Consider the following 22,621-nt stretch of genomic DNA (forward strand, 5'->3'; position numbering starts at 1 on the left):
CAAACCTGCAAAGTGTTGAGGAAGAACTTGAAATACATAAAACACCTAAAGTTCATAATGCTCAGAATAAATAGGGTCAGAGGACCTGGGATATAGACTGAAATTAGAAAACCTGCTACAGAGTGAGTCTTGTGTGCATCATGAAATGTTCTAAGATGGCATATTACAGAGTTTAAACTTCATACTGAAAATCACAAGTTCTAAATTGGGGAAAATCATGATCACTCATTTTTATTTGGGGTCCTGTGACCCATGGAAATTAATTAGTTTTTGAAAAACTCTTTCTGAGCACATTTTTAAAGCAGGTATGAAAAAACTGTTGTCATGATACCAGGGACCCACTGATTGTTATTGAAGACTTCCTGATAAGAGATCCAAAAGGATGCTAACAATCAAAATCACAAGAATTATTTATAATAAGAAACATACAGAAATTAATGAAGTGTTTACATGAATTGAGAATACTCAACATAACTTCAGATGGAGACAGAGCTTGTGAATCCCACAATTTCCCCTTGGGTATGCTGTGCTTCACATTATGTCACCAAAACAATATTTTTTCTCCATTTCCAAAGGGACTATGTATTATTTTGACCATTGACCAACCACTGAAATATGATTGTCCAGGAAACTGTCTTCATGTGTACAGCCTTGATTAAAAAACTATAATTAAAAATATATAATTAAAATATAACTAAAATATAATTGATTAAAAAATTAGCACGCATTGACATGTACATGGTGTGAGATAAAAAAAGCAAAGTTTGATATTACAGAAGCATCCCTTTTCATAACTATCTAAGAAGGATCCACTTCAGAAGAGATCTTAGGTCCTGGGTAGTGTAGGATATGTGAGAAGAAAATAGAAATTGACATATGAAAAACAGGGAGGAAATGGAATCAGTGGAACTTGGTGATTTACTGCATCTGGAGAATGAACATAAGAGGAAGTAAGGATGATGTCCATATATCTTTCATGTGCATCTTGATGAGTGTTAATATTTTTGCTAGAAGTATTGAGAAAAGTTGAAAGCAAACAATATAAGCATAGTAATGTTTTTTAGTATATGATTTTGATCATTGATTTTAGCACTAGTTACAACAGTTCATTCTCATATTTATTATGTGTGAATAATAAATATGACTTATTTCAAGTCAAATAATAAAGTTGACTTATTTCATGGCAATGCAGAACTTTGGTTCAATTTTATCAAAGAGCTTTCTAGAATGCAACTTTTTGTGTTATTAATTGTTAGAGTCTGTAAACAAGTCTGGATGGCGCCTGGCAAAATGCCAGAGGGAGTGTTTTGTGAAGTAACGCCAGCGAGCCATTAAGTATGGAGATTCCTTATTGGTTGACTGCTGTATCTAGTTTATGTTAATTAGATAAGCTGTGTTGCATGTATAAATACCGATTTTATCCTACAATAAATGGCTCCTACTCCTGCTGTATCAATGTACACAAGTTGCTCATCACCCCCCGGCTATTTTGCTGTAGCCGGACTGAGGCAATTAATAAAATGATCATCAGTGAAATTAATAATATAATTACATAATGAAAAATTTTAATAGATTCAAAATATTAAGTTTTGCTACCCTTCTAAAAACATTATGTTTTTAGACATTACCTTTTAATTCTTCAGACCTTGTTCTTAATAATAATTTACATATTGTTACAACCATATTTGTAATACTATTTGTGTTGAAATTAATATGTGCAAATGTCTAATTTTTTTTTCTTTTTCCATAAGTAAAGCTACTTAAAATGGTTTGGAGAGCTGGAGTTGTGGCTCAACAGTAGAGTTCTCTCCTAGCACGTATGATGCACTGGGTTTGATACTCAGCACCACATAAAAATAAATAACAAAATAAAGGTATTGTGTTCAACTACAACTAAAAAACATATATTAAAAAAAAATAGGCTGGAGATCCTTTCTTTATTTTGGGAAAGTTTAAATCCTATGATGATATTTGTAACTTATAATTTTGAACATATTCATGTTTGCAATTCTCTTGACTAAGATATCTCTTAGGATTTTATATCACATGCTCTAATAATCTTAATGGTCATTGCTTTAATTCACTCTCCTTTGGTTTTTTACAGCATTACTTGAACATTTTATTTTGTTTCATTTCAACCTATTGATTCTCTGAACTGTGTATTTTGAAATAGGTATAGATTCATAGGAAATTGCAAAAATAATCCATAGGCTCTCTTAAACACTTCATTCAACTCTTACTAAAGGGTGGCATCAGATATAACCTCAGCACACAATTAACCTTACATCCTTCCACTCAAACAGTGGAAGCCAATCTCAATGATGCTACAGAGGAACTCACAACTTTTCATTTGCATTGTAAATAGCGGATACCCTCACACATCTGGCTAAAGACATGAACCTGGGTCTGCTGCCCTCTGCATTCCACGCAGTCAGTGCTGCTTCTATGCAATGCCAGCGCACCTGGCAGCACATTCTGGTCTTCACAGAAGGGAACAGGCTTCCTGCTAAGAACTTGGAGACACAGTCTCATCACAATCTTGAAAGAACAAGTTTCACTATCCAAAGAATTTTCCCTTAATTATTTGTGAATACAAGTTTTAAAAATTTGATAATCTTGATATTAACATTAAGGTAATCAGGGAAAATTGATTTTCTAGGATGATTTATTGATTGTTGTAGAATCTAATTGCCTCAAATTGTGTTACTTCAAGACTCATTAATCTGGTTGCTCTATTAATTTAGAAGCCAATTTGAAATATATTCTACTTTTTATTGGATTTAAGGTGCTTTATTATGTGAATGGCATTCAAAAACACTTCTTACTTTGGATAATATTCCTAAATTAAGAAAGATCAACTTTTTATACAAATTACATTTTACACAAGTTTTATATACTTTGATGGTAGCAGGATACAAAATCAATTTATTAAAATACTCAATCCCCATGCTATTAACAATAAAAATTCTGATGTAATAGGATATACAGCCATATAACTCTTAATAACAGGGACTTGTGAGAAATGGGTTGTCAGGGCATTAACCCCTGGGGCATTATGATGGAGTACTCTCATACCTACGAGGTGGAACAGCAGACCACACACCTAGGTGCCATGGGTCTAGCATCACCTATGTTGTCCCACTCTAACTGAAACAATGTTAGATAGTTCATCACTGTGTAATAGAATATAATTTCTAGACCTTACAAAAGTAAATAATATGTTGATTTCTGTCAATACATTTCATGAACAATAAATTGTTCATATATTACTATCTAAATGTAGGAGGGAGAAAGAGATTAATAGCATGTTTGTAAGATTTTAGTGGCTCTTTCAAAGGCTATTTTGTTATTTAGTGTTTGGTTTTGATTTTACTTGCGGAAAACCTAGTCAGAACATTTCAAAACAAAAATCTGAACTCAAGTTAGTCTGAATCTACTATTAACCTCTAAAGAAACCCATGAAAGGAACAAGGACAATCATAGCACTAATGCCTAGATTATGAAAATAAGGCTTTTCAATGAACACGAAATACAGTCCTTGTTGTCATGTACAGTGGTAGCACTTAAATCACCTGCACATGGATTTCAGTCCATCACCTGTAGTGCAGCGGGAGGGAGACATATTTAGGTTTCCCTTTGGTTTTGAGTGGAGTAACATTCTTTCAGATACTTATAAAACTGAGATAATTTGAGAGTGACATCTGAAAGTCCCCCTCATGATTATTTGATGATGTCTGTCCTTCCTCCTTAAAGTAAATTGATTGTAAAATAAGGCTGATCCATGTGACATTTTGAGTTTGAATTATGATTATTCCAGACAAGAGGTGAGAATTAAACTGACTCTTGACCTCAACATCATGAATATAATTCTTTCTACAAATCAATAGAGAAAACCCTTATTTTCATGTTTGTTTTCCACTATGAAAATAATTTAAGGATAGCTATTAAGATTACTATGGCAAAAATAGTTACAATTAACTCCCCTCTTGGAGACAAGTACATAGGACAGGCTTGACTTAATCCATTGTAAATTATGTGGAGTTGGAAAGTCAAACCTTTTTGAGGCATGGTATAATCATCTGTAAACTAGAAAAAAGCATGCTCTTTTATGGATATTCCTGTGTAACTTTACATTTAAACTTTCATCAGAGTACAGGAGAACTCTTATGTCCTTAAATTCAAAACCCTCCTTTCTTAGTAGGGTTTAATCTTGGCTATACCTTTATAGTATGTTGTACCAAACATTAGTATTTGAATTTTCTTTTGAAAAGTTCTACCAAGATATAGAGGTTGATATTCTAAGTTTTTTTTCCTTTTTCTTTGTTTTCATTCTTACAAGTGTTCCAATGAATAAAAAAAGAATAATTAACTTATTTTAATAAAAAAATGTTAATTCTTTTTTCAATTACTATATGGGTACATTGCAAATTTTTTAAAAGTTAAGACACTATGGAAACAGTGATATATGTTTTGAACTTTGTCAAGATATTTCATCATTAAAACAATTATTTCATCATTGCTCATAATTTTTTCAAATGTGCTTCTAAAGAGTTATAACATTTCAAAACTTGTACTATGAAAGGCCTACCAGAATGGTAAAAATGAAATAAATTTTCACCATAATATTCTTCTTTTAATTGTGTTGCTCCTAGTATTAATTTAACTCTCAAAGAGATTTAAAAAAAGACTGACACACTATCATTTTAGTTTGATTTGAGTTTTCATTGTAAGAAGTTAAAACTTCAGAATTTTTTTATTTTATCATAAGCACAGGGAAAAGAAAACTGAGAAGGGAAGATATTTCACAAATGTTAAGTCAATCAGAATATGAATACCAAAGTAGAAACTAACACTGTAGGCTCAGGATACTGGTAAAGTTTACCATGAAAGCAAAGATGCAGATTATGAGACTTCAGGTGAAGTTATACCATTTAACTTTTCTCAAATTAAAAATTGTATCTTATCCATATAATTATACTGAGTTAAACAGTATAATTATATGGAAAGATACAATTTAGTGATCATCCTATAAGTCTTTAAACAAGAAAAATTTCATTACAAAATATCTTGTTTTGAGCCATTCTGTTTTGCTAAACATAAGTGGGATATTCACTTCAGTCTATGGCCCAAAGCCACCGATGAGAATGGTGTCACTGTCACTAAGTGGTACCCTCATTCTCAAAAAAATGTGATTACTCCTATTTATATAAATACACTGACTTCTGAGTTGTAGCTTATGAACCAGAATCTTGGAAAAGAATGTGTCAACCACTCAGGTGGTAGAGCTACACATGAACTCCAATGCAATGAAAAAGGAAAACCCAATCTATCAAATGTATATTTCTCATTTACACATAGTGCCAAAGTAGAAAAGGGTTACTATTAACATAGCTATTAATAATTTTATTGTAAACAACAACAGAGGAGTTACAATAAAAAATACAGTGTGGTCCTTAGAATCACCTATCTTTAATCAACAAATATTTATCAGCCAAATCTAATACTCTGGCCTAGACCCCAAGCCTCCAATGTGTAAGTTGTGCTGTCTTCCCAAGTCTTCTGCTCAGTGATCTTGGCTCAGCTGAAAGCACTGAAAATGCAGTCTTACTTGGTAAATGACTTACCACCTGGGGCATCATAGTTATATAGAAAAATGAAGTATATTAAACCACTTTTTAAAATTTTTAGAGTTTTTCTTATAAAGGTGACAATTTAAATACATTCACAGCTATTATGAAATTATTGCCATATAAGTTATATATTTTAAAATCCTAACATACTGCATATTTCAAAAAACTAGAAAAAAATCTTGTCATTTTCACCATGAAGAAATAATAAATGTTTGAAGACATATGTGTTTAACCTAATTGAAGCATAATATTATATTAATTAATAAGCACATTTTTGTACAATGAATCAAAATGCATTCTACCGTCATATATACCTAACTAAAATAAATAAATAAATTAATAATAATAATAATAAAAGACACAGACCACCAAACTACCAGCATGTAAACTACAAAAAGTTGCCTTTAAAACATGCTCTAGTATTTCAAAATAGTTAATAGATACTCTTTTATTCTTAATGTTATTGGGAAAATATATTAAAAACACATATTAAAAACAAATAAAATATATTAGAGAATAATAAAAAAAGCACATTTTTAATGTTTTAGGTACCAATTAAAAATAATTTTTTCAATTAAAATTTGTAATTAGAAAGTTGAAATATGTAACTTTAAAATTTAATTATACTTATAATCATTGTAAAATATGATTTATGTTCAGTGCATAAATTTAATATGTATTGATTAGAAAATTGCAAGATATGTTGATTATTTTCAAATTATTTAAATTTTGAGGAAACAGACTTACTATATTTAAAGAATCATTAATTAGATGTAAACTAGTTAAAGTGATTTTTCGAAGCTCATTAATATATTTGTCTTTCTGTTCAAGAAATCAGATGTGTTTAAAATGTTTGAAAACATCAAAATTTATGTACAGCATATAAATTACAAGTGAAATAATCCACTTATAATATAAATTTTTTAAAAATTATGTAAGCCTAGTTTCCTTGGGAATTGTGAGTTCCAGTACATTTGCATTCTTTTCTTATTTTATTTTAATGATCTCTACCAGTCTACACATATGTCCCTGATGTCTAAATTTGTTAAATTTTATATTTCTGGGCAGTATAGCACAAGGGAGAAACTCAGAACTTTTATATCTTACACTTTCTCAAAAACTATGGTTTTTAACCCATAAAAATGAATAAATTTAAAAGGTTATTTGCATATTTATAATCATGTATTTTTAAAAAATATATGCTTAAAATTACAAGATTTCAGATTTTCAGGATAAAATGGTTCAAGCATAAACATAATTGAACATAGTTCACTTAACAGTTTAAAAATCATTGACAATTTCCAGTATCTTATGGTTGAAAAATGAATAACAATTATGATGTACCTATGTCTTAAGATATTCCTATCTGCTACTGTATTAGAAAATTAAAAGTAAAACATAAGGTTGGTTACTACTCCTGATTGGTAAAAAATGTAATTCCTGCTTTTGTAAAATACAAAGGGTCTCCAATTCCCTTCATTGAGAAATTTAATGTCATTTAGAATATATTGATTTCTGTATTTCTGAAAATAAGACTATAAAATTTTGGGGAATTAGGGGCCATTTGAAAAACAAGCTATGGTATGTATCATACAGAGTGCCCTACAGAGTGTCTTTAGAAATTTTTAAAATAAAATAATCTTTGTTTTTAGAAATTGTTTAAATAAAAAGAAACATATACTATTATGTTTAGCACAAAACAGAAACATGTAATTAAGATAATTAAAGTGTCTATGAGAGCATTTCAAAGTGGGATAAGTATATAAAAAAATCTATGTACAGCATATAAAATATTAATCATGTCTAATATGTGAAATATAGAATCACTATAGTATAATATATATATAATATCATATGAATATTAGTATTATATGTGATATAGTCATTATGTATAGTATATAAAACAGTGATGTGTTACTCAGACTTCGGTAATTTAGGAAGCTTTCTTACCTGACCAGAGTCTGCATTTTCACACACATAAGTCTTATAGTATTCAGAGAACTCAGGAGCGTGATCATTGACATTTAGAACTTGTACATACACAGGAACTGAAGAAATCTGTTGAACATTGTCTATGAGTTGAATAATATACAATGAAAAAATAAGTATAATAATGTCTTATAATCATGAAAAATTGCCTTCAAGACTACACAGTATATTTCTTTTTTTTTTTCACTTCAAAAACCAAAGAGCCAGATCTCTGTATGAGGACAGGATCTGCAAATGATTCATGTATTTTTCAACAATATAGCTAAGGAAAATTTCTGTTTCACACCTTCTCCTCAAGCAATATTTACTAAGTGTCTTTCACTGGATGTTGGTCATAGTGGGAAAATAGTAGGTATAAGGTCAGCTTGCTTCATTCCTGTAATTGCTGTTAGTATTTATATAAACACACCTAATTCTGATGAATGTAGGTATTGTTAATTTCCCTGATTTCACTGAAAGAAGATTGAGAAACCATTTACCATTCAGCATTGCCTGAGATTTCAGTTAATGTAGAAATATTTGTATAAGAATATACAAGGCAATCTGGGCACAGTAGTGTATGATGTAATCCTGGGAGGCTGAGGCAGGAGGATTGCAAGTTCAAAGCCAGCCTGAGCAACTTATCGATGCTCTAAGCAACTGAGCAAGACCTTATCTCTAAATAAAATATAAAAAGTGCTGGGGATGAAGTTCAGTGGTTAAGCGCCTCTAGGTTCAATCCCCAAAATATATACCAATCAATTCTCTTAATCATTAAAATTTAGGTGCACCTTTTAAAAACAAAAATTGTTTTGTTTAAATAGAATGTTCCACAATGTACAATAATTTTAAAATTATATTTTATTTTAAAAATAAATATAATATTTTAAAAATATTGATACTTTATTTCAGATGATCAATTTCAACATTGATGATTTTGTATATAAATTATATGTCTACTTTTATTAAATCTCATGTTTTAATTTTTTCCCTTAAATTCAACCTGAAGCCTTACTGTTTTTCTCAGGAGAATTCAAACATTTCCAATTCTTTTCCTTTGTTCTTATGTTATCTGCATTTATATTCCTTATTTTCAAATATATAAGTATAACTGAAAAATAAATGTATTTTGGTTTTATTGTTTCAAGAAAATTTTTTTTTCTTTTCTTTTTTTCCTCCTGGTATCACGATTGAATCCAAGGGAGCTTAATCACTGAGCCACATCCCCAGCCAAGACAATTGTTTTGTAAGAGATTTTCTAGCATATTTTGGAAAGACAAGCCCAAAGTCTTTAAAACATATTTGGTATTTAATTGTTTTTTTTAAATCCCTTGAATCATTTTAGTATTACTAGATACATGTTTCACTCACTTGAGAACATAGGAGAAACAACATATGGAGAGAAATGAGACACCTCAGAGAGTAGTGACAGGAATTTGGCTAAATGTTCTCATAGATTGTTCAAGTTTGGTTCTAAGGAAGCCACACAATGGGGGCTAATTGAGACCCTACATTTGAGTCATTCATACAAATAAAAGCATTTAAATATAATTGTCTTGCAAGTTTAAAAATGGAAAAATGTGACTGGTGAGGAGTATAGTGTTTATAGTTAATTTAAAAACACTGAGTGAAACACATACTTTCTTTCATTTGCTCTATTAATATGGGAAAATGTAGCATAGGATTAAGACAACAGGCTTTGGAATCTGATATAACTGTGATTGTTCTATCCATTTATCACTGAGGGTGGGAAAGCAAATTACAGAGGCTGCAGTTTTGTGTGTGTGTGTATGTGTGTGTGTGTGTTTGTGTGTGTGTGTGTGAAATTCAAATAATATTGACCTCAAATTTTACTGTGAATTTTAAAATGATGTTACATAAAATAGTTTAACAAATCGCTGAGATGTTAATCTGTAAAATACTTAATAAAATGTTTATAATATGCAGTTTCACAGAACTCAATCTTTTTAGCCACAAACTATAATTTTTATAAATTAATATGTGAAAATGTGATTCAGAAGTGACAAGATGAAGACATTTTCCCTGATGTGCCTCAAATGATTCCCAGTTTCTGCTATCATTGCTGTTTGGTTATTTTCTTCAACATACACAGCATTGTAATATCTATAGTTTCTAGTGTGAGCCATTGGAATATGCCATCTTTTAAACTATAATTTTTATGTTCTATTAACTAAATAATGTACATTACCACACACATATGTAAACATGTGAATTATGCAGAGCATATGGAGCTATTTCTTAATGCTGTAGGGGCTGTGGATCAGTTGTGGAACCAATGCAGCTTAGGAGCTGAAGCCTTGTCTGAGTACCTGCATTGTACTGGGCTGGTCTTTAAATATTTTAATATCACCCTTGAACAGAATATATGATGACATAATTATAGTGTTGATCAGATTATGCACTTTATTCATAGTACATATGTAAACATACAAGTGTTGAAGTAACGACTTTTGTGGATAGCAGGTATCTTATAACTCAAAGATACGTATTATTGTTTTTGTTTTGTTTTACAATGCTGAACCAAAAAATGCTTAGATAATTTTCCAATAGGGATCTTCTATCATAGAAAGGCATTTGTCTGATAAAAAAGTAATTATATAGCTAATTTGATAGTATATAATTAAATTATCTGGAAATTTTTGTTGCATTCATTTATTTTTTGATTCTTTTTATTCATACAAGATTAGAGCATTTTATATCTAAAAGTACAAACTATAAATTTTAAAGAGTTTACCTTCTAGTAATTCACATTATGGTACATCTAAGTTAAGAAAAGAAATTATATATTCTTATAAGCATTATATTAACATACAAAATAAGCTTGAATACAAAACATTTCTATACATTCAATAAATTTTGATCATCTAATAGCTGAGAGCAATTTTATAGATAAACATATTTTTTGAGGAATCTAGTCTTCCCTCGACCTGATTTGGATTCTTTTTTTTTTTTTTTACAATAGCTTTGTAGAGAGTGACATTATGAATAATTTGTTCTCAGAAATAAATATGCATTGAATAAAAGCTTCTTGCTCTCGGAATAAACACCTTTGTGCTTCCTGACAGGAAAAGCCTTGGCATTTCTTCTGCAGCAGCAGGCATTTGTTCCATTGTAACATTTGCTCCTCGTCCTTTATTGTTTAGTTAGACAGAAAATTAAAATCCTGACCCAAGTCCTGCTGCAACATTTCTGCAGAGTTATTCAACATATTGCAAAAAAAAAAAAAAACATGTGAGAGCACTTTCCACTCTGCCATATCACCTGCAGCTGTTCAATAACATGAGGAATAAGGTAGACTAAGGTTTAAAGCCTCAAAGGAATACAAAAAAAGTGAATAAGATTGTTAAAATTCTATGTAAAATCGATTATAAGAAAGGAGGATGCCTTCTAGAACATCTCAAATTCACAGCTTCACTCCTGTGCTGTACTACAGTATTACACTAAATTCATGTACCAAATAATGGCGATGATTTTGACAGTCTTTCCTATTGTGTTGTATTTATTCCTTTATGCTTTATGTCAGATGATTGAATAACCGATTCACTCATAATGTTATGGACACTATTCAAATGGTAAATTGGTATTATTTTACCCACTTTTATACCTTAACAATGAAATCATCTGCTTTTCGCTGAAACAAACAAGCAGACAACTGGTCATTAATGATTAGTAAGATCTGACCATCAGTTCAACTGCAAATGTAAGTTTAGTTAAAAAAGGGACCACTCTTTTTGGGATATGCAGACAGGTGATGAATATGATTTGTATCCTCCATATTCTGTACTATAATAATATTGAACTATGATTTATGTTAAATGTCTAAATTCTAAAAGAATTAACACTAACATTTTATCCTAAACACAGGTAAAAATGGAGGCATTTCTTATTTGCTTTCTGGAAGAGTTACTTGTGAACTGATAGACTAAGCTAGTTATGTTTGAACTAAACAAATATAAATCATTATAAACCTAAAACTTTAGTTCAGATCTTATAGTTTTATTATTATTTTCATAAAGAAGTATATAAAACTAATTACATACTTCTCTAAATTGACAATCTGGGGAACCAATACCATGAATTGAGTTTGCTACCTGAAACTGTCTTTTCAGATGAATGTTTTAGAAATTACATAAGATTTTCCTTTTTCAATTAAAATGATAATATAAAAATAAACTCACACAGAATATATGTTCAAAAACTTGTAGAAATATGTTTTTAGTTTTTATTTATTAAAATGAAAATATTTCAATGCATATGATTGTCAGGGCATAAAATTTCAAGTTTTATATGTTGTGTTTTCCTCCAAATTATCTTTGCATTAAACATTATTTATTGTTATATAATAAGTAAAAACAGTTTAGAAAATACTTAGTCATAACATTTTAAGAAAGCTTTAATAGAAATGAATACATAATAATTTATGATCAAATAATATATATGTATGTAACCTTACATATCAAACATCATTTAACTACAAATTTCAACAACATTTAAAAATAGCTCTGTCCTCAGGTGTAGGGATAATGCAATGTCATTAAGACCACCGTGATGAAATATATGGTTTCCAAATTAGTACTTACATCTTTCTGTGGCTGTGACACTTAGGTTGTACCATGCGTTGATCTCCCGGTCAAGTGTGCTAGTGACAATGATTGTGCCATTGTCACTGATAGTGAACTCTTTACTTCCAGTAATAGAATATCTGTACCAAGAGAAAAGATCCCCCTTATATCATCATATTTGCTGTATCACATTGATATATAACATGGTTTTATGCCACCAGGTAAATTATTAAAAGCATATTCTGCATAGCTTATGAGATGCCGATTTTAAAAATGGCACATCCACATATTTAGTGAACTCCACAGTCATAGGAAAAAGAAACTAATACAGCTTTACATTTAAATTGGTGTATGCTAAATCTAAAGAAGCATAACTCATTATCAAACCCAAGAGAGGATTTTAATATGTAAATGACATGGTTAAAAAGAAATACCTTGCCCTCCCCTGCAAAAAAATTTTGTGAGATACAGAGAAGTAAAAGTAAGTAGCAGAAATGAGTGACTGTGAACCTTTTCTTTTTTTCTTTCTTTCCTACACTAGATCTACTGCGTGAGAATCTGTGTATGATATTATAATTACTTAATTACTATCATACAAAAGTTACTTTTGTCCATTTAAATAAAAAAATTCAATAGGACTTGATAAAAATGACTTCTTTTAAGTAGCAGATTGACCTTTCATTTTGTTCCAGAATTATATAATATTTCAAGTTCCAGAAATATCCTAGATCCACTGTCCTTTACTTTGGGGATGCACATATTGATTAATGTACAATTGAGCACACATGAAAGGAAGTCAAGGTGCAAAATACATCATGCGAAAGTCTGCAAAATTATCTCAAATCTACAATTAAAGAAGCCTTGAAGTTCTCGGCATGTCTCATCAGCTTGCAAATGATGAATAATGAAAAGTAAAGTAAAATACCATGTGGTTTCAATGACGGCTTCTCACTGTGCATATATTCCTGAATATTTCCATGAGACTTCAGTGAGATTTGCCAAAATTGTGGCAAAGATGAGAATAATTTAATCTTGAATTGACAGATTTCTAAAAATATTATACTAATTTTTATCATGGTGTTAAAGAAAGAATTAAAATAGAAATTAGAATGAAGACATAGAGGAGTTCAGTTTTAAATATATTTAAACATTCAGAAGCATTTTATTTGAATAGCTACAAGTGATCATATTTCCCACTGAATATATTTGTCAGCAAAATTAAAGAGGATTTTAACAGTTGACATTTTGTATTAAATATCCCATTTTGTTTCTGGAAACACCACTGCAACTAAAACCCACTAAAAGTTTGATAAGGAGTTATAAATTCTTTTAAATTAGTAGATAATGAATAGATGTAGATCCCATTTACAAATTAAAATGGAATAAAATCATATTTGATCCCCTAGGAAGATTGGATAATAGTATGTGATTTAAGCAATAATATATAATATGAATTATTTTCCTTATTTTTTTCTAGAGCCACCAATTCTGATTATATAGATTTTTTTCTTTCTCACATCATCTTCACCAGATGAAATCTCCTTGGCCTTGAGATAAATTGCAGCTAATCAAATTTTATATGTGCATTCATTTTCCTTTTACAACATTTTTTAAATTAGGAGAAAACATCAGAAAACTAATCAATAGTAAATTATTTTATTTTGGTTTGTACTATCCTCCTCTCAGTTACACTGGCAATGTTCTCACTAATTCAATTAAATGCATATTTTTAAATAACTTAAGTCTCATAGGACTGTTCTCAAAAGTACAAATTTTCCCTTATGCCTCTCAACCAGATTCTGCTTCTAAATTGTTGTGTATGACCATAATGTTATTATTATTTCAAGATAAATTAAATGCTCTACTTTTATTAAATAAAATACAAACTGTAGTATTGGATTTCACCAGTCACTCCACTAATGTTCTTTTCCCTTATTCATAGTCCTGTCTGGGATTATGTAGTGCCTTTTTTTTCCATGTCACTTTAGTCCCCTCCATGGTGTATCAATGTCCTTGTTTGGTATGCCCTTTAGTGTATGGGAAAATATTAGTTAGTGATTTTATACAGTGCCTCTCAAATGTCGGTGTCTGTCTGAGGCTTTCTCATGATCAGATAAAATGAGCCTGAAAGTTACAGAGGTATCAATCTTGTCTTAGTAATTGTAATATTAGCTGTGACTCTTGATCAAAGTATCTGCCAGGTTTCTTCACTGTAAAACTACTATGTTTTTGTAATTATTAAAGATCTCAGGAAGATATTCTGAAAATATTTGGCTTCTTTTTATATATTAACCTACTGATTTCAGTATCCATGTACAAATAATGACCACAATATTACCACTTTATTTTGCTAATGTTGATATCTATTTCTTTGATTATACATTTATTAATTAAAATTATTTTACAAGTGATTAAAAATGTGCTTCTTTATTTATCTTCATTAGTATCTATTCATAAGAATTGTTTCCAATGATTCAAACCAAAACTCATCATACAAACCAAATATTTTAATTCATTTTTTATTCAAATACTCAGTTTTGGATATTAGGTATTAATTACAGCATGGTTCCTTGGCCGTTTCAACACACTCCTATTCTTCCATTCTTTTATGGCTTCTTCCTTACATTTTTAGAACCACAATGTTCTCCCTGTAATAACTGTGGATTCAACTAGTTCTCCAGTCAGTTTCATTTCTTTTGATTGAAGAAGAGTATTTTAAGCAAGATGTAGGTGCAACAGTCTCCATTACTTCTTGTGATTCTTTTATTTTAAGCCCCCTGAGTAAATATCCAAGAGCAAATATATGTATGCATATCTGTGGTAAAAAACAAACCTACCTTTATTATCATATATATTATATATACATATATAGAGACAGTTATTCCTTCACATATGTGGGTTCATGTCAGTGTAGTCAACCAACTATGTATCAAATGCATTTGGAAAATGTGTATTTGTACTGAGTATGTACAAGTTTTTCATTATTTTCTAAACAACACAGATAACAACTATTTAAGTAACATTTACATTGTATAAGGTATTATAAGTAATTAAGAGATGACTTAAATAATATCAGAGAACTACTAACTGAGTGACTTATTAATGTAAAGCTGACATTCTAGACTGACTTACATTTATTTAAATGCAATGTGAGGTAAGCACTTTATTACTGAGCTACAACTCCAGCTGCCCATTCTTAAATTATTATATATGATTTATTCTGAAATGTAAGAAATAATCCTAGGTGTTAATATTTCAATGAATGAGACTTCTTGAAAATAAAATATTAAAATAAAGCAGACATAATAGAATTATTTAAAGGAATTTTAGATTCCTTTAGAAGTATACAGCAAGTTACTTAACAGCTTGCATTTTGAGACTATACTTTTATTTAAAGTGGGAGAATAGTTACTTATAAGTTGTGAATATATTACTCTTTACTTTTGTTTTCTTTGTTCTTTTATTTTTTAGAGTGAATGTAATGATTTAACTGTAGTTCTTTCCTTATGGAAACATTTTTAAAAATAATTGATTTCATTGTACAAATTAAAGTTCCCAACAATTAATCAAGAGAAAACAATGACATTAACATACACTTCAAAACAGATGCTTCAGAATTAAATATTATTGAGTTTATATTAAACCACCAGGTTTTAAAATTAGAAAACAAAAGAATATTTTCTACCATCAGTACTCAGTCTTTGCAGTTTATTTCACATTCAAAAATATGTTTTTCAGCATAAATTTTTAACAAGTCCATATTCTAGTAACTGGGATACAACAAGGTAAAATATATAGAATGATGCTTCCCTCTGCTCATATTAGCAGGAATGAAGCATACAATAAACTGGATACTAACAAGTACTCTGGCTATGTTGTGGTGGATAGTTTTAAATTTTGATGAAGTGGAAAGAACTCACTGTTGATATGGCTCTTGGTTAAGAATTTAAATAGGGGAAGAAATATATGAGGACAGAGAAGATGAAAATCCATGTTAATTGCCTGAAGTTGGTTTTCCAGAAAGCAAAGGATAGAGTGACATAGATGAGGTCTCAGAGGTCCTGAACAGGATTGAATGGTGTCAGATCATTTAGGAATGCTAGGACCCATTAGGTGATACTAAGGGTGCTGACTTTTCATCTGTGAGATGGGAAGGCATAGAACTGATAAGATATGACATGCAAGATCATGAGAGCTGTGTTGAAATAAACTGAAGGAGGAAGATGGTGAAACTCGAGGGTTAGGTGAGAGCTTATTGCAATAACAGAGACTGATTAAGACAGCAGCATGATCCAATGTGGTTGGAAGGAGCAGGTGAGAAGCATCCAGATTGTTTTGAAAGTGAGAAATGAACAATACCTGCAAAAGATTGAGTTTTTGGTTTGAGAAAGAGAAAAGGACTTCTAAACCTTAACAGAATCTTCTCCTCTTAAAAGTTGAGTGTGTGTATATGTGTCTTTGCTCACAGAAAAATAAAAATCAGAAGGTATCAGCAAATGTATAGAACTGATCATCAACTCAGCTGAGTAGAAATTAAAATTGAACTGGATTTGGCGCAGTTCAATCTGAGTTGGATCATTAATTCTTCACACCCAGTGGTGTTTGAACTGAATAAATGAGATTTAAGCTTGAGCAATATGGAGCCTGGATTTGTTAATAATTGAGATAAGAAAATCTGTAGGAATAAGAGGAATAGCAGGCAGATGAGATCAGAAGCTGAATAAAGAGAATGTTAGCTTTTAAATGTGTATAACATGTACAAATGAAGATGCTGAGTAGGAAGCTTGATGTCTACCTGTGGAGTTCAAGAGAAAATTCAGAATGGACATGTAGACTTGGAAGTTGTCAGGCCCAGCAGCAGTCTTTAAAGCCACAGAGTTAATAGCATCAATGATTAAGGGTTTTGGGAAAATAAGTCCAATGACTTGATCCAGAAATATATCAAAGTTTAAACTATGTAGAGACTGAAAGTCTGAAGACTGGGAAAAGACCAAAAACCTAACCAATAAAAAATAAAAAGAAAAGGCATGGAGGATGTTACAATGAGCATTCAAATTGTGTCAAAAAGGAATTTTTCAGATCCATGATACTATTATGGAACCACTGCCATTCTTCATTGTTGACCAAAACATTTTTTGATACATAAATGTTTTGCTTGACAAGTCAGAAGATTTGAGAACCCTAATCCGGACAAGAATTTTCTAAGTTGAGCAGCATCGACATGAGTTAGACCTGTGCATTTAGTGTGTACATGCACACTAACAAACCATTCTCCCATATAAAACTAATGATTGGGAAACCTGATATGTAAAAATAGATTTAAATGTTGCTAACTTGCTGTGGTTTACTGATTATTCTACTGGAAGGAAATGAGTGAAAGTGACTTCTGTTGAGCCATCAACATAAATATGATTTCACTGGACATTGGGGCATGGGGCAAGTCAGAGAGAAGTGAGAGAAGAAGAAGATGAAGCAATCAATAGTTTTGTTTCATTTTTCAACAGTCAATAATTAGGACATCATGCTCTGGTTGAATATGTGTGAATAGATACAAACACACATACACAATTTTACTTGCTTCTTCTTTGTTCTATGTTTAATCATAATTTCTTCTTATGAGAGTTGCTCATGCTTTCTGGAAATGTTTGTAAATGTATTTGTGTAGCTAAAACAGAGTTTCCTCAAAAAGATATTTCCTTAAAAAAAGAATTTTCATACAATCTACCTTACATTTATTACTTGAGCGATCAAAGCAAGTATCTTATTCTTGAAACAAAATTGCACAATAAAAATAGTCATTTAAATTATTATTTGGGGTATGCAGAAGAATAATCTCACAAAAGCATCCATGTTCTAATATCTCTGATTCCATAAGTTTACTACCTACAGCCGCAAAAGTGAATAAAAGTGAATAAAAGCACTTTACACCTAAGCCACAACCCCAGCCAACAAAATCAACAAAATTCATTTTTTTTTTTAAATCAGAAATACCTGTTGTGGGTTCAACAGAAAAATAGGCTTGCCCTTGTCATAAGTTGTACAGGAGACCTGCATTATTGCCACTTGTAGGATCATCAGCGTCACTTGCTGTTACCTGGATGACGAATGTTCCTGAAGGAAAAGCACATATTGACAGGAAATTAAGACTTCAATATTATTAAATATGAGTTCAATTCTGCAAAGCACTTTTCATTAGCAAGGAAGATCATACTATAAAACAAGATCCTAGTTTACCTGTTTTCTCTGAATTATTGAAGTAATGTTATTTTACAGACAAGGAACATAACCCTATATAAACTAGCCCTAATTCTTCTACGCATTACAGAACTTCAGATGCAGATCCATAACATGTCAAATATTAAGCAGTTTACTATAATGTATAATCCATAATCTTTCCAAGATGTGTTATTATTGGAAAATTTTTAAAAAAATACTTGAAAATGCTTTTCATCAAAAATCTTAATGTGGCCGGTACCTCAAACAATTGCAGAATGTTGACAAATATTGATAAAGATTATTGAAATGAGCTTGAAAGAATATCCAGTGGAGGCTAAGAATAATGATTAGGCCTGTTTCAGTTCTTTCCTCTGTACCTATTTTCTTTGAGGAATAAAAAGCAAAACAAAATCTAGTTGATATTAATAAAGTAAGCCTTCTTTCTAACTTCAGTATTAATCAATACAACCATGTGAAATAATTATTTGTGCATTTACTATAAATGCTCAAGTGCAAAAATATTTGCATAAAATATTGAGCTTTGAAATCATATCTATACAAATGAAATTGAGCATTACCAATTTCATCAAAATCTACGTTTGTTGAAACACAATATGCACTCTCAAAAAGAATGATCATACAATGGTACAAAATCCAATAAGCTCTGTGATTTTCTTTAGAACTAGTATTATTAATTTCCCCATCACTAACCCTGGACCATGGCATGTGCCTGTAATCCCAGGCACTAGGGAGGCTGAGATATGAGGATCACAAATTCAAGGCCAGCCTCAGAACATTAGAGAGGCTCTAAGCAACTGAGTGAAACCTTGTCTCAAAATGAAAAATAAAACAAAAAGGGCTAGGGTGTGGTCAGTGGAAAAACACCCCTGGGTTCAATTCCCCTTAGCAAAAAAAAAAAAAAAAAAAAAGAAAGAAAGTAAGAAATAAAGAAATTTCCAACACAATCCTATTGTATAAACTGGGACACCCTAATAGGAATTGCTTCTATACTTCAAACTGGGGGTGGACCTCAGTATTATGCATTTGTCACTATTTGTATTAGTTCTTTTATTTTTTTTTTTGTTTCTAAAAGCTTTTTATTTTTATTTTATTTTATTTTTTTTATTGTTGGTCGTTCAAAACATTACACAGTTCTTAATACATCATCTTTCACAGTTTGATTCAAGTGGGTTATGAACTCCCAACTTTACCCCGTAAACAGATTGTTGTTTCACATCAGTTACCCTAGAAAGGCAATATGTCAATCAATGGAAGGGTAACTGATGTATTAGTTCTTTTAATGTTACCTACAACATTTATTTTAGTATCAAATAGCATATTTTACCAAAGAATCCCTTCTTGTTACATAACTTTAATTAGGCAACACTTTCACAGGGTTGAAATAAAACTAGAATAATAAAATACATGAAAAGAAAAATTTACCTACCGCTTCCAATGCTTAATTATTCCAACCACTTAACGTGTAGACACTTGTTAATTTCATATATTTTTAAGACATGCCTATACAATAATTTTGATGATTTGTTCAAATAAAATGATTCAGAAGGAGCATTACTTTAACCAAACTGAGTTAGATTGATTGTTTCATTTACCCTTCTAAGTACACATTGAGTTAAGGAGTTAGATTCTGTTTCCAGCCCTGCTCTTTAATATCTCATTTTAAGTTGAAGCTTTCTTTACTTCTAACTGAAACTTACCTCTTGAGCATCTCAATATGTCATTCCCTTGCCCTCTACAAAATGGAAAACCTAGTGTACTGTTGAGAGAGAGAGAGAGAGAGAGAGAGAGAGAGAGAGAGAGAGAGAGAAGAAATAAAATAGAGGGATCTCATGAAATTAGAAGAAAGACCAAAAAGTTGAGGAAGGAGATTGAGAGGGAGGGGGAAGGAGAAAGTATAGGGAAGTACTGAGGAATTAAATTTACCAAATTGTCTTATATGAATTATGAATATACCACAATAAATCTCACTTAAATATATAGTTATAAGGCACTAATTTAAAAATAATAATAACAATGATAATAATGCTATAAGGGAGATCAACAGAGTAGAAACAAGCATATCTTGGTGATGGAAGAGGAGAAGAAAAGGGAAGATATGGGGGAATGAGAGATGCATGTGTGAAGAGGGAATAATTAAATTTACTATTATCTATAATTATAAAGCACCAACAAAAATAAAAAGGTCATCAATAATACATAAACATCAAAAGATTTCAGAAATATAAAATCACTTGATAACATTTTATACATTCCTATTTTGCATATAGTTAAGAATCAATTGTTCAGTCCACACGAGAATGAGAACAATCAGTAGGAGACTAACAACATGTCTTTCAATATAAAATATCCATGGTCTCCTAATCCCTTCTTTCTCATATTATTAGTTACATGCACATTAATTAAGCTAGTTCGTGTTTGTATTAGTTCTTTTAATTGGACTCTACCAGACCAAAGATTCTCTTAATCTTAAATCTTAGATGTGGATGGGACAAATAAATGATTAATTTCAACACTAATTTGTATAAGAATGCATGACATCCTTCCTTTCTTGGTCAGTAATATTAGAGATGCTTCAAGCTTGAGTCTTGAAGACCTCCTTCTACTGTAGGACATCATCCTCTGATTGTATTTATATAGTTGATGAAAACTTAAAAATTGAAATTGGCCAGATCCTTGAATCTCATCAGGAGGAATAAACAGAGAATAGAAAAACCTTTACTTGGTTATCAAGGAGTCTAAACGTCAGTTTGCATCCCTCAGTGGAGTTAGAATTGTTTGGTCAGAGATCCTTGAGCTTTTAGGAAATAGGGAGAGCTAAATGACTAGACCCTACCAGCCCAAAGATTATCTTAAATCAATGTGTATCTAACCTGTTTCATTAGAAAAGTATGATTAGATGACTGTAGCCTCAGAATCACATTTCAATAAGACTAACTTATCAATTGTCTTACTTGTTCCAATAATAAACATAAAATATAATTGTATAATAATTTTGGTTTCTATTTTTACAATGATTACTAGTTTCAGTTGGCTGTATTACTCTTCAGAGACACTTTTTTTACAATTGAAATTGAAAATATTGGTTATGTCTTTGTAGCTAGCTTCTGAATCATTATAACTATCTGTCATAAAAAGTCCTTGTGAATTTAAGTTTAGCTTGATATTTGGCTATATCTATTCAAACAGGCACTCTATTTGTAGAAACTTATTGTTAAGTAGGTGACACAAAATATCAACCTGCACTGAGTGCTTCAATTAGAAGGCATGGTTTTTAGAAGTCTTTGGAAATTGCCTTTACTAATTAGTTCTGACACAGAAAATTATAATAATAGTATACACACATACTAATAATTGTTATGTATGTGGAGCTGCACTTAAATTACACTTTGTGGCAATATTAATAAATACTAACCTATATAAAGTTATGTAAATATTTTTGAAGATTGAATTCATGATAGCATCAATAACAGAATTTCTCAGCACATAAGACTTATTCTGCCATCACTGAGAACGATCTTGTGTAAGGAAAGTGTAGCTCTGTAACTGTTGATTATGTGCATTTTATTATCAACCAAGAGTTTCACAGAAGATTGAACAAGTCTCCTACAAATACTAACTTTAACATTACAAGAAAGCTTTATTGAATGGTATTGTCACATATCACATAGAATGCTTTAATCTCTGGTGATTATGGGAGGAATCCAAATACAAAAGTATAAAGGAGAAGTAATTTTTTTTATATGAGAGTAATTTGCTATCATGTATGTAATAAGGAAGTCAGCAACCTGTGGCAAGAGCATTTCATAATTAAAGCTTGCATTTATTACAGAATCCTAAATTAAACACATGTGGTAAAGTTTTTTATTTTACTATTTGCTGAATTCAAACTGCATATTTCAAAATAACTCATTTGTTTTAGTATGTAATATCTTGGTGTGAAATTCTATGTTATAAAGGTTAACAGACTTCTTTTAGAATGAAAATATAAATTTTCCAATAGGAAAGCTATTTTAACTTGCAGTTTTAACATGAGTACACTTGAATTAATCTCAGATAAATTTTTTGAGGTGTTTATTTGTGTAAAGAAGCATAGATTAAAGAAAGATTTTTTTTTTATTGTTGGTCGTTCAAAACATTACACAGTTCTTAATACATCATCTTTCACATTCGATTCATAAAGAAAGATTTTTACCTGTACTCTAA

General features: G+C 30.6%; 1 pseudogene; it reads right to left on the reverse strand.

Annotated features, from left to right (window-relative positions):
• The window catches only part of LOC144369719 (cadherin-19-like), a 40,109-nt pseudogene that overhangs the window by 8,902 nt on the left and 8,586 nt on the right, over positions 1-22,621 (reverse strand).

Source organism: Ictidomys tridecemlineatus, chromosome 13 (genome assembly GCF_052094955.1).
Source record: "Ictidomys tridecemlineatus isolate mIctTri1 chromosome 13, mIctTri1.hap1, whole genome shotgun sequence".
Classification (NCBI taxonomy): Eukaryota; Metazoa; Chordata; class Mammalia; order Rodentia; family Sciuridae; genus Ictidomys; species Ictidomys tridecemlineatus.